This window comes from Solea solea, chromosome 7 (assembly GCF_958295425.1).
Source record: "Solea solea chromosome 7, fSolSol10.1, whole genome shotgun sequence".
In the NCBI taxonomy this organism is placed as follows: Eukaryota; Metazoa; Chordata; class Actinopteri; order Pleuronectiformes; family Soleidae; genus Solea; species Solea solea.
Window position 1 is genome coordinate 2,647,563 of NC_081140.1, and position 9,565 is coordinate 2,657,127.

Here is a 9,565-nt window from a genome sequence, read left to right on the forward strand (position 1 = left end):
GTCTCACCAAGGCCAATGTGGAGGGCACAGAGGACTCAGAGTCTGTGGAGGGGAAGAGAGATGGTCGGTAACCGTGGACAATGTGGAAGGGGGACAGACCAGTTGATGAAGAGGGGAGCGAGTTGTAGGCAAACTCGACCCAAACCAGTTTTTGGGACCAGGTTTCGGGGTCCTGGGAGGCGGTGATCCGGAGGCCAGTCTCCAACTCTTGGTATAGGCGCTCTGATTGGCCATCGGTCTGAGGGTGGAAGCCTGAAGAGAGGCTGACTGTGGCCCCAAGTAGACGGCAGAACTCCTTCCAGAAGTGCGAGATGAATTGGGGTCCTCGGTCTGAGACAATGTCCCTAGGGAAACCATGTATTCTAAAAATGTTACTCAACATGACCTCTGCCGTTTCCTTGGCGGAGGGAAGCTTTAGCAGGGGGATAAAATGAACCATCTTGGAAAACCTGTCCACCACCGTCAAAACCACTGTGTTACCATTAGATGGTGGGAGTCCTGTGACAAAGTCCATGGAGATGTGGGACAAGGGGCGGTGAGTTCTCCAGACGGTTTCTGAAGAGAGACCTTGTTAGCAGCACAAACAGAGCAGGCATTGACATAGTCTGTTACATCAGAGACCATTTTCCACTTCATTCAGCTCCCAAGAGAGAACCGATATGAAACATGTTGCGGGAAGGATCGTCTTGGGTTCAGGGTTTGTTTGGTCATGGGCGAATATACGGGACAGTGAGTCAGGCTTGAGATTCTTGGAACCAGGTCGATATGAGGGGGTAAAGTTAAAGCGGCTGAAGAAAATTGCTCATCTAGCCTGCCTTGCGTTTAGCCTCTTAGCAGATTTGAGGTACTCGAGGTTTTTATGATCAGTCCAGACCTGAAATGGCTGGGAGGCTCCCTCCAGCCAGTGTCTCCACTCCTCCAGGGCCACCTTGACTGCCAGCAGCTCGCTGTCACCGATGTCATCATTGTGTTCTGCTGAAGTAAGTTTCTTGGACAGATAGGCACAAGGGTGTGATTTACCGTCTTTGGAGCTAAATTGAGAGAGGATCACCCCAATGCCAACGTCAGAAGCGTCTAACTCTACCACGAACTGCTGGCTGGGGTCCGGGAGGATGAGGACAGGGGCAGAGGTGAAGCTCCTCTTAAGGCTCTTAAACACAGCTTCACACTCATGGCTCCAGACAAATGGTCTGTGTGGGGAAGAAAGATCGTGCAGGGGTGAGGCAATGGTGCCGTAATTTCGAATGAATTTTCTATAAAAGTTAGCAAACCCCAGAAACCTCTGAACCTCTTTACGTGAAGTGGGAGTGGCCCAATCCGCCACTGCCGAAACCTTCTCCGGGTCCATCCTGACCTCCCCCTCGGCAAGCATGAACCCAAGGAACGAGACCGAGCTTGTGGAACTCACTTCTCTGCTTTCACAAACAGCTGGTTCTGGAGTAACCGCTGAAGCACAGTGCGGACATGGTGGGTGTGAGTCTCCTCATTGGGGGAAAATATCAGGATGTCATCTAAGTACACAAAGACAAAAATATTGAGTATATCACGAAGAACATCGTTAACCAGGTTCTGAAAAACAGCTGGTGCATTTGTTAAACCGAAAGGCATAACCAAATAATGGTTATGCCTTTATAGTGAATATCTTCGCCCCCTCCAATAGTTCAAAGGCCGTAGAGATGAGGGGAAGGGGGTACCTGTTCTTGATAGTTATGGCGTTGAGACCACGGTAGTCTATGCAGGGTCTGAGGGTCTTGTCCTTTTTCTCCACAAAGAAGAATCCAGCTCCAGCAGGGGAGGAGGAGGGACGGATGAGTCCGGCGGCCAGGGAATCCCTAACGTAGTCCTCCATGGCCCTACACTCAGGGGCTGAAAGGGAATAAAGCTTACCCCTAGGGGGGGTGCTGCCTGGTAACAGGTCTATGGCACAGTCATAAGGACGATGAGGTGGCAAGGAGGTGGTTTTTGCCTTACAGAACACCTCGGCTAGGTCGTGGTAGCATGGTGGAATGTTGGTGAGGTCTGGTATAGTAGAATGGGAAATAGGAACTGTGCTGTGGGGTTTGGGCAAACAGGTTGAGGTTACAATTGAGAACTCAAGACAAGCTGCACCGGCGGGGAGGGGGGAAGGGGAGTGGAGGTGTTCCAGCATGTGCATGTGTGTTTGTGTCCATGAATGCGTGTGTGTATAAGCCTGGAGACTTCGCTTTGCCTAGCACAATCAGTGTCTCAGTTTGCGGGATGCCATTGCGATAACATAGCAGATTGCCATGGAGACGTCCTTGAACGGGTCCCAGACAGAGTCAACAATCACGAGGTGTCCGTGGAGGAAGGGAGGGAGGAATATAGAGCGTCTCACTGCAGCAATCTCCTGGGGGAGTTGTTCCAGCAACGGCCTTGTCCGAGGCCGGTGCCGCGGGGTCCGAAACACAGATTAGATTATGATGACTGTTTGGGTTAGGGCGAGTAGTCGTATTCCAATAGACTCGACTTACTCTGTTTGTTCATTCTGGTCTCCAAGTCGGTCCATTCGCTGTTGCAAAGCCGAAAGCCTCTCCAAGATGTTATCCATGTTGCGGTTAGTAATCACAGTCTGAGTGCTGAAAGCTCTGCCCACCCCATCAATCATATCGGGCAGCTTCATGGGGCTTTTGACTGCTGTCACCGTTTTCAGAATTTTTACGATACATCAGAGCCATGCCTAATCCAATCAGCAGATAGCCTGTTAGTATGGTTACGAATAGGTAGATATCTTCGATGTCCTCCACGGAAAGAATCCCCAGGCACACGATCCTCCACTTCTCCCAGGAGTTCCTCATGTAACCAGCGTGGAACGTTCCGTCAGGGCATCGGGGTTTCCCCGAACCCAAACTTCTTCTTGAGAAAATTTTGTCAATTGAGCTGAGAGACCAGTTGACCAATTCCATGATTAAAGTTTTAGGAGAGCACTGCGGAGAGAGGCTCCAAAAGTTGAGACAAGGCAGGGTGAGACGTGAAAAGCAAAGCAGGGAACATAAGGGATAGGGAGAGAGGAAAAGATGCGTCTGCCTACGTTCAGGAGCAGAGACAGTTTGGAGGAAACTACTTCATGTATCTGCACCGAAAAATCATTCCTCATGGATTGTATGGCTATTAAGATCTGGCTCTCATCCTGGCTAGTCTCCAATTGGGTTAGCATCTTGCTAGTGCTAGATATCTGTTCTTCCGTGATGTCCTTGTGTAGAGTATCAACCTTTAGCATTAGCTCTTCACCACACCCTGCAACACCTGGAGAGCAGCAGAACATATGCCAGGATGCTCTTCCTGGACTACAGCTCTGCATTTAACACCATCCACCCAGGCAGACTGACCATAAAGCTGGCAGACCTCGGAGTCCCTACTCCCACCTGCAACTGGATCCTGGACTTCCTGACCGAAAGGCCCCAGGCGGTGAAGATGGGAGGACGGGTGTCTGCTGAAATCAGAGTCAGCACCGGATCACCACAGGGCTGCTGCCTCAGCCCCAAACTCTTCACCCTGTACACACATGACTGTGTCTCCACCCAGGACAGCTCCATCATCATTAAATACACTGATGACACCACCATCCTGGGGCTCATCAAGGGGGGAGACGAGTCAGGATACAGGGCCCTGGTCAACAACATCATTGTCTATGGAGAGGAGAACGACCTCCTCCTCAACACAGACAAGACCAGGGAATTAATCCTGGACTTCAGGAAGAAACCCCCCCCTCTACCGCCTCTATTCATTAGCGGGACTGAGGTGGAGAGGACAGACAGCTACAGGTTCCTGGGACTGCAGGTAACATCTGACCTGAGCTGGGCTTGTAACACCACAGCCACAGTGAAAAAAGCCCAGCAAAGAATGTACTTCATCAGGCTGCTCAGGAAAGCTGGACTGAACCACCGCCCTCTCACCCGGGCCTACAGAGGACTGATAGAGAGCATCCTCACCGCAGGCATCACTGTCTGGTACGGGAACACCACACAGGCAGAGAGGAAGGCCCTGCAGAGAGTCATAAAGATTGCGGAGAGGATCATTGGGACAAAACTTCCTACCATGGACTCCACGTATACGCAGCGTTGTAGGAAAAGAGCAGAGGGAATCATCCGAGACTCACTCCACCCCGCTCACACTCTGCTCAAACAACGCTGCAAGTACAACCTGAGGCACAGCAGAGCGGACAGCATCATAACACACAGAACTCGCTTTTTTAACAGTTTTTTCCCGGCCACAGTCAGACTGATGGCAAATCAAAACTACTGAACTCTCTGTAAAATAACCAGACACTACCTCACCTAACCATGTGTAATATTATGTGTAATATTCCTCTCCCTGATAAATATGCAATATCAGAAATGTGCAATACACCCCATAATCTGCTGTATAACTGTATATATATATTTTTTTTTTTTTCACATCTTCTACATTTTTTTATTATTACTTTATACTCTGTATAGACTTTAATTTGAGGTCTACTTTTATACTTTTATATTTATACTTAAGTGTGTTTATGTCTCCTACAACTGACTCGTAGAACCCGCACAAGATTTCCAATGTGCCTGAACTGTCTGTTTAAGCACAAATGGCAAATAAAAACCTTGAACCTTGAACCAACAGTGTGAATACTCTTAAAGCCCACATAGACCGGAAGCTCCAATTAACGCTGCGTTTGTGTGTGTATCTGCGTCATTACCTCGTTTATGAAACCCTAAAGTTTCAGAACAAACAGTTCAGCCACTGCTGAGAAAATAGTGTTGTATTGTTTTCCTGGGCTCTGCGAAGCGGATTGGCACTTCCGTAGTTTGATGTCGTCATCAAAAATCCTCACCACTCCTCTCACCACCGTAGCGCCTCCCGGTGCGGGCACTAGTCCGGGCACATCCGGTTGCGTACATTCAACCGCAGAAGAAGAAGAACTACTCTCGTTATAGCTGCTGAGATGCAGAGCATCCACCGTGCCAGAGGGGGAGCTGTGTATCTGAGAGCTGGCCTATCTATTACGTCACTTCCAGGTACCTGGCCAATCACAGGACAGTGGGAAAGCTCTCGTTGGCTGGCCAATCACGACACAGTCCTGGTTCTGGGGGTGTGGTTTTGGTCTGAAACAGCGCGGCTGACGAGAGGGTCAGTGAGGAGATATTTTGATCGGCTCGTTAGCAGCGATTAGGAGGATTTTAACCATGAAAACAAGTTAATATATGTAAGTAGACCTCCATAACTAACATATATGTGTGTTACAAGCATTCTATGTCGCCTTTAATATAACATTATATGGCCCGTGTGAACCTTTTCCTCACCTGTAACAAAACAAAAAGCTAGTCTTAGCTGTGCACCAGATTCTCTGACATCCACGTCTAAGTCCTTCCTTTTCACATGAGTATAGCGCCAAACAGCAGAGTAGCCAACCGACTACTGACATCTACTGGTAGAAATAAGTACTGTCCCCCAAGTAAGTGAGAGGTAAAATGGGGCACATTTTCCTCCAATTACAAGGACAAAATTGTTATTATTCTATAGGATGGGGTTAAAGTTTACTTCAAGTTTACTTGTTTAAAATGTATAAAGTATAATGAATAAAATGGAAAATTAACACAATAAGGCTAAATACAAAGTTGTTTTGGAATTGGGAAAATGCTGTTTACAAATTGAATATCCAAGTGTTTGACAGAAAAAAGCAGAGTAGTGCAGGTAAAATAGAATTTTGTTTTTCTGTAAATTGTAAAGTAATAAATATTCTGTGCTGTAATTTTTAATTAATTTTTATTTCTATATTCAAACATCAAAACCTGTCATTTAAAATACTAAAGCTTCAATAATAATGATCACACATTTCTACTAAGTCATTTGGTACAAATCAGTATCAGTTGGGATTTATTTTGGGCCCTGCCCCTACAGCTTCACTTCCTCCTCTGCATTGATGGGTGGTGTTACAAGATATTCAATATGGGCAGCTGCAAATTAATAAAATGTGTTGATATTGTGATAAGACTGCACTCAGAAAAGGAGATGAGCCAAAGCAAAGTCATGAGGGCATTTTTAGACACCAGCCTCTTCTTCCTAATGTTGTATTTCTGCTTCTCCTCTGCTGTGTCCTCCTCTCTTTATTCCTTCTCTTGTCAGTTAAAGGGACAGTTTCATTTAAATGGGATGCACAAAACTGGAGATGTGATTCTAGGTGGACTGTTTACAGTCAACTTAATTTCAACTGATCCTGACCTGTCATTTACCTCAGAGCCACAATTGTCTGACTGCTATGGGTGAGTCTGTGAGGGAAACAGCAAAAAGCTGATGAAACCCAAGACTATAAGTAAACTGTATGTATGATAAATGAAAATACTTACAGTGTGTGTATGTATTAATATATATACATATACATATATATACACATATATATATATATATATAGACATATACATATACATATATTTACATACACACACTAAGTATTTTATATTACACGTGTGCATTTTACGTGTGTGTATAAAAACAAAATGAGGCAAACATAACATGACTTAAAATGGCATATATATGTATGCCATTTGAAGTCATGTTACTTTTGCCTTCACATTTTGTTTTTATGTTTGAACTATTAATCAGACTGTATTCATAATATGTAGTTGTGAAACATGTAGCTTTGTATTTATCCTATTTATGTTCCATATTTTTTCATAAACACTTGTGCTATGTTGTTAGTTTTGATGTTATAGGATTCAGACAGGCTCAGTCCATGGCCTTTGCTATTGATGAGATCAACAGAAACTCCAACCTGCTGCCTAATGTGACTCTGGGATACAGTCTGTATGATAACTGCTTTCAACTAGGAATTGGATTTCGTGCAGCACTGACCTTAGTCAGTGGTCAAGAAGAGCAAGTTACATTAGAGGAGAACTGTGTCGGAACTCCTCCAGTTCTAGGGATTGTGGGAGACGCTTCCTCTACAAATACTATTGCCATATCCACAGTCTTAGGTTTGTACAGCGTGCCTCTGGTAAGTTTAAATAAATGAAATACATGAACATAACAATCAACGTTAAAATATTTTTTTAGAATGTTGAATTAAAGAAAGTTTGTGTGTTTTGCAGGTGAGTTATTATGCCACATGTTCCTGCCTGAGTGACCGAAAAAAGTTCCCATCTTTCTTTAGGACGATCCCAAGTGATGCTTTTCAGGTGAAAATGTATCTACAAAAAGAAAAGAGAGTGTCACCAGTCATGTTATATGTTTCATTGACAGAGTTGTGTGGTGTCAGAAATACAACACTTACAGACAGTGATTAAACATGAGTCTTTGATGAACCTGTTTAACAGGATTTCTAGTAAAGATGATTAGAGCCTGTGCACTAATCCCTCTGCTCTGTGTCCACATAGGTGAATGCTATGATTCAGATTCTAAAACACTTTGGTTGGACTTGGGCAGGTCTGCTCATCAGTGATAATGATTATGGATTCCATGCTGCCCGATCCTTTCACTCTGATCTGGGTCCTGCTGGTGGAGGTTGTCTGGCTTACACAGAGATTTTGCCCCTGGGTGATGACCCTGCTGAACTAAGGAAAATAGTGGATGTGATGAGGAAATCTACAGCTCGGGTGGTGATTGTGTTTGCAAATAATATTCTCATGATTAACCTCATGAAAGAGGTCAGTCCTAAAAAAATGATGTAGCAAAAACCATTTAACCTTGAAAAAACCAATTTCATGAATTCTATTTTTCATGTCATTTGTTAAAGCTGCTGCTAATGTTTAAGAGTAAGATTATTTACTAAGACAAATTCAAATTTGACTGTAATTCTGGTAGTACTCTAGGTTTGTGTGTGACATCAACTGTGGAAACTAGGTAATTCTTTACTGGTATGAAAGTATTACATATACATATGATAATACAATGTACAGGTGGTGAGGCAGAATGTGACAGGCCTGCAGTGGATTGCCAGTGAAGCCTGGACATCAGCTGCTGTGCTCCAGACTCCTCACCTCATGCCGTACCTGGGTGGAACACTGGGCATCGCCATCCGTCGAGGAGAAATACCAGGGTTCAGGGACTTCCTGTTACAAATACGTCCTGATCTACATCACAACAACACTGATGGAAACAGCATGGTGAGAGTTTCCGTCTGCTTTTGTATTTTTTTGAAAAAAAAAAATATTGTAATCAATTTAAGATGAACTACATTACAGGTGAATCAGTTTTGGGAACACACATTTCAGTGTAGATTTGCACCACCTCCAGCAGGTTGGGTGGAAGCTGCAGGAGAATTATGCACTGGACAGGAAGTTTTAGAGAATGTGGAGACTGATTTCCTGCATGTTTCAGACCTCAGACCAGAGTATAATGTGTATAAGACTGTGTACGCTCTGGCGTATGCTCTTGATGACATGCTGCAGTGTGAGCCAGGGAGAGGACCTTTCAGCAACAACACCTGTGCTCATTTACAAAGAATGGAGCCATGGCAGGTGAGATATCAGTTTACACTCAACTCTAAATTTCACTTAATCCTTCATATTTCATTGGAGTGTTAAGTGATAAGAAATTATAGACCAAATCCAACTTCTGGGATTAGGCAAGTTGGACACTCCAAATTGACCATAGATGCGAGTGTGAGAGTTGTTGGTTGTTTGTCTCTATGTGGCCCTGTGATGGACTGGTGATCTGTCCAAGGTGTGACCCTGCCTTTTGCCCTATGTGAGCTGGGACTTGCAACAGAGCGTCCCCTCATGTGGAGGATAAAGCGGTAGAATATGGATGGATGGATCCTACTTCTGTATTCTTTATAGAGTGAAATTTTGTCTATAGAAATCACTATATTTTTAATGTTTTTTTCCCCTTTATAACTAATCTGGATTTTCATAGATTGTGCATTACTTGGAAAAAGTCAATTTCACAACATTTGGTGATCGAGTGTCATTTGATGAAAATGGTGATGCCTTACCTGTATATGACATCATGAACTGGGTGTGGCTCCCTGATGGAAGAACTAAAGTTCAGAGAGTGGGTGAGGTTAAGAGGTCAGCCTTCAAAGGTGAAGAACTCACACTGGATGAAGAAAAAATCTTTTGGAACTTTCAATCCAAACAGGTTATTTCTTACTTTTTCAGACTACCACCTCTTTCTCTTATTAATTATAGATTAATCTAACAGACACTGATATTTCTCCACACAGCCACCTCGGTCAGTGTGCAGTGAGAGTTGTCCTCCAGGTACCCGCATGGCCAGAAAGAAGGGGGAACCTGAGTGTTGTTTTGACTGTGTCCCTTGTTCTGAGGGAAAGATCAGTAATACAACTGGTGAGTGTAAACCTTTAAACATCACAGTTCAGAGATGTTGTATAAACATGTTTCTCATCACTTTCCCTCTTTTCTCAGACTCCATGGAGTGCACCAGTTGTCCAGAGGATTTCTGGTCCAGCCCCCAGTGTGACCACTGTGTCCCTAAGAAAACAGATTTCCTCTCCTACCATGAGCCTCTGGGTATCTGCTTGACAACCACCTCACTGTTGGGCACATGTATCTGTGTTGTTGTTCTGGGCATCTTCATCCATCATCACTGCACACCTATAGTTCGTGCCAAC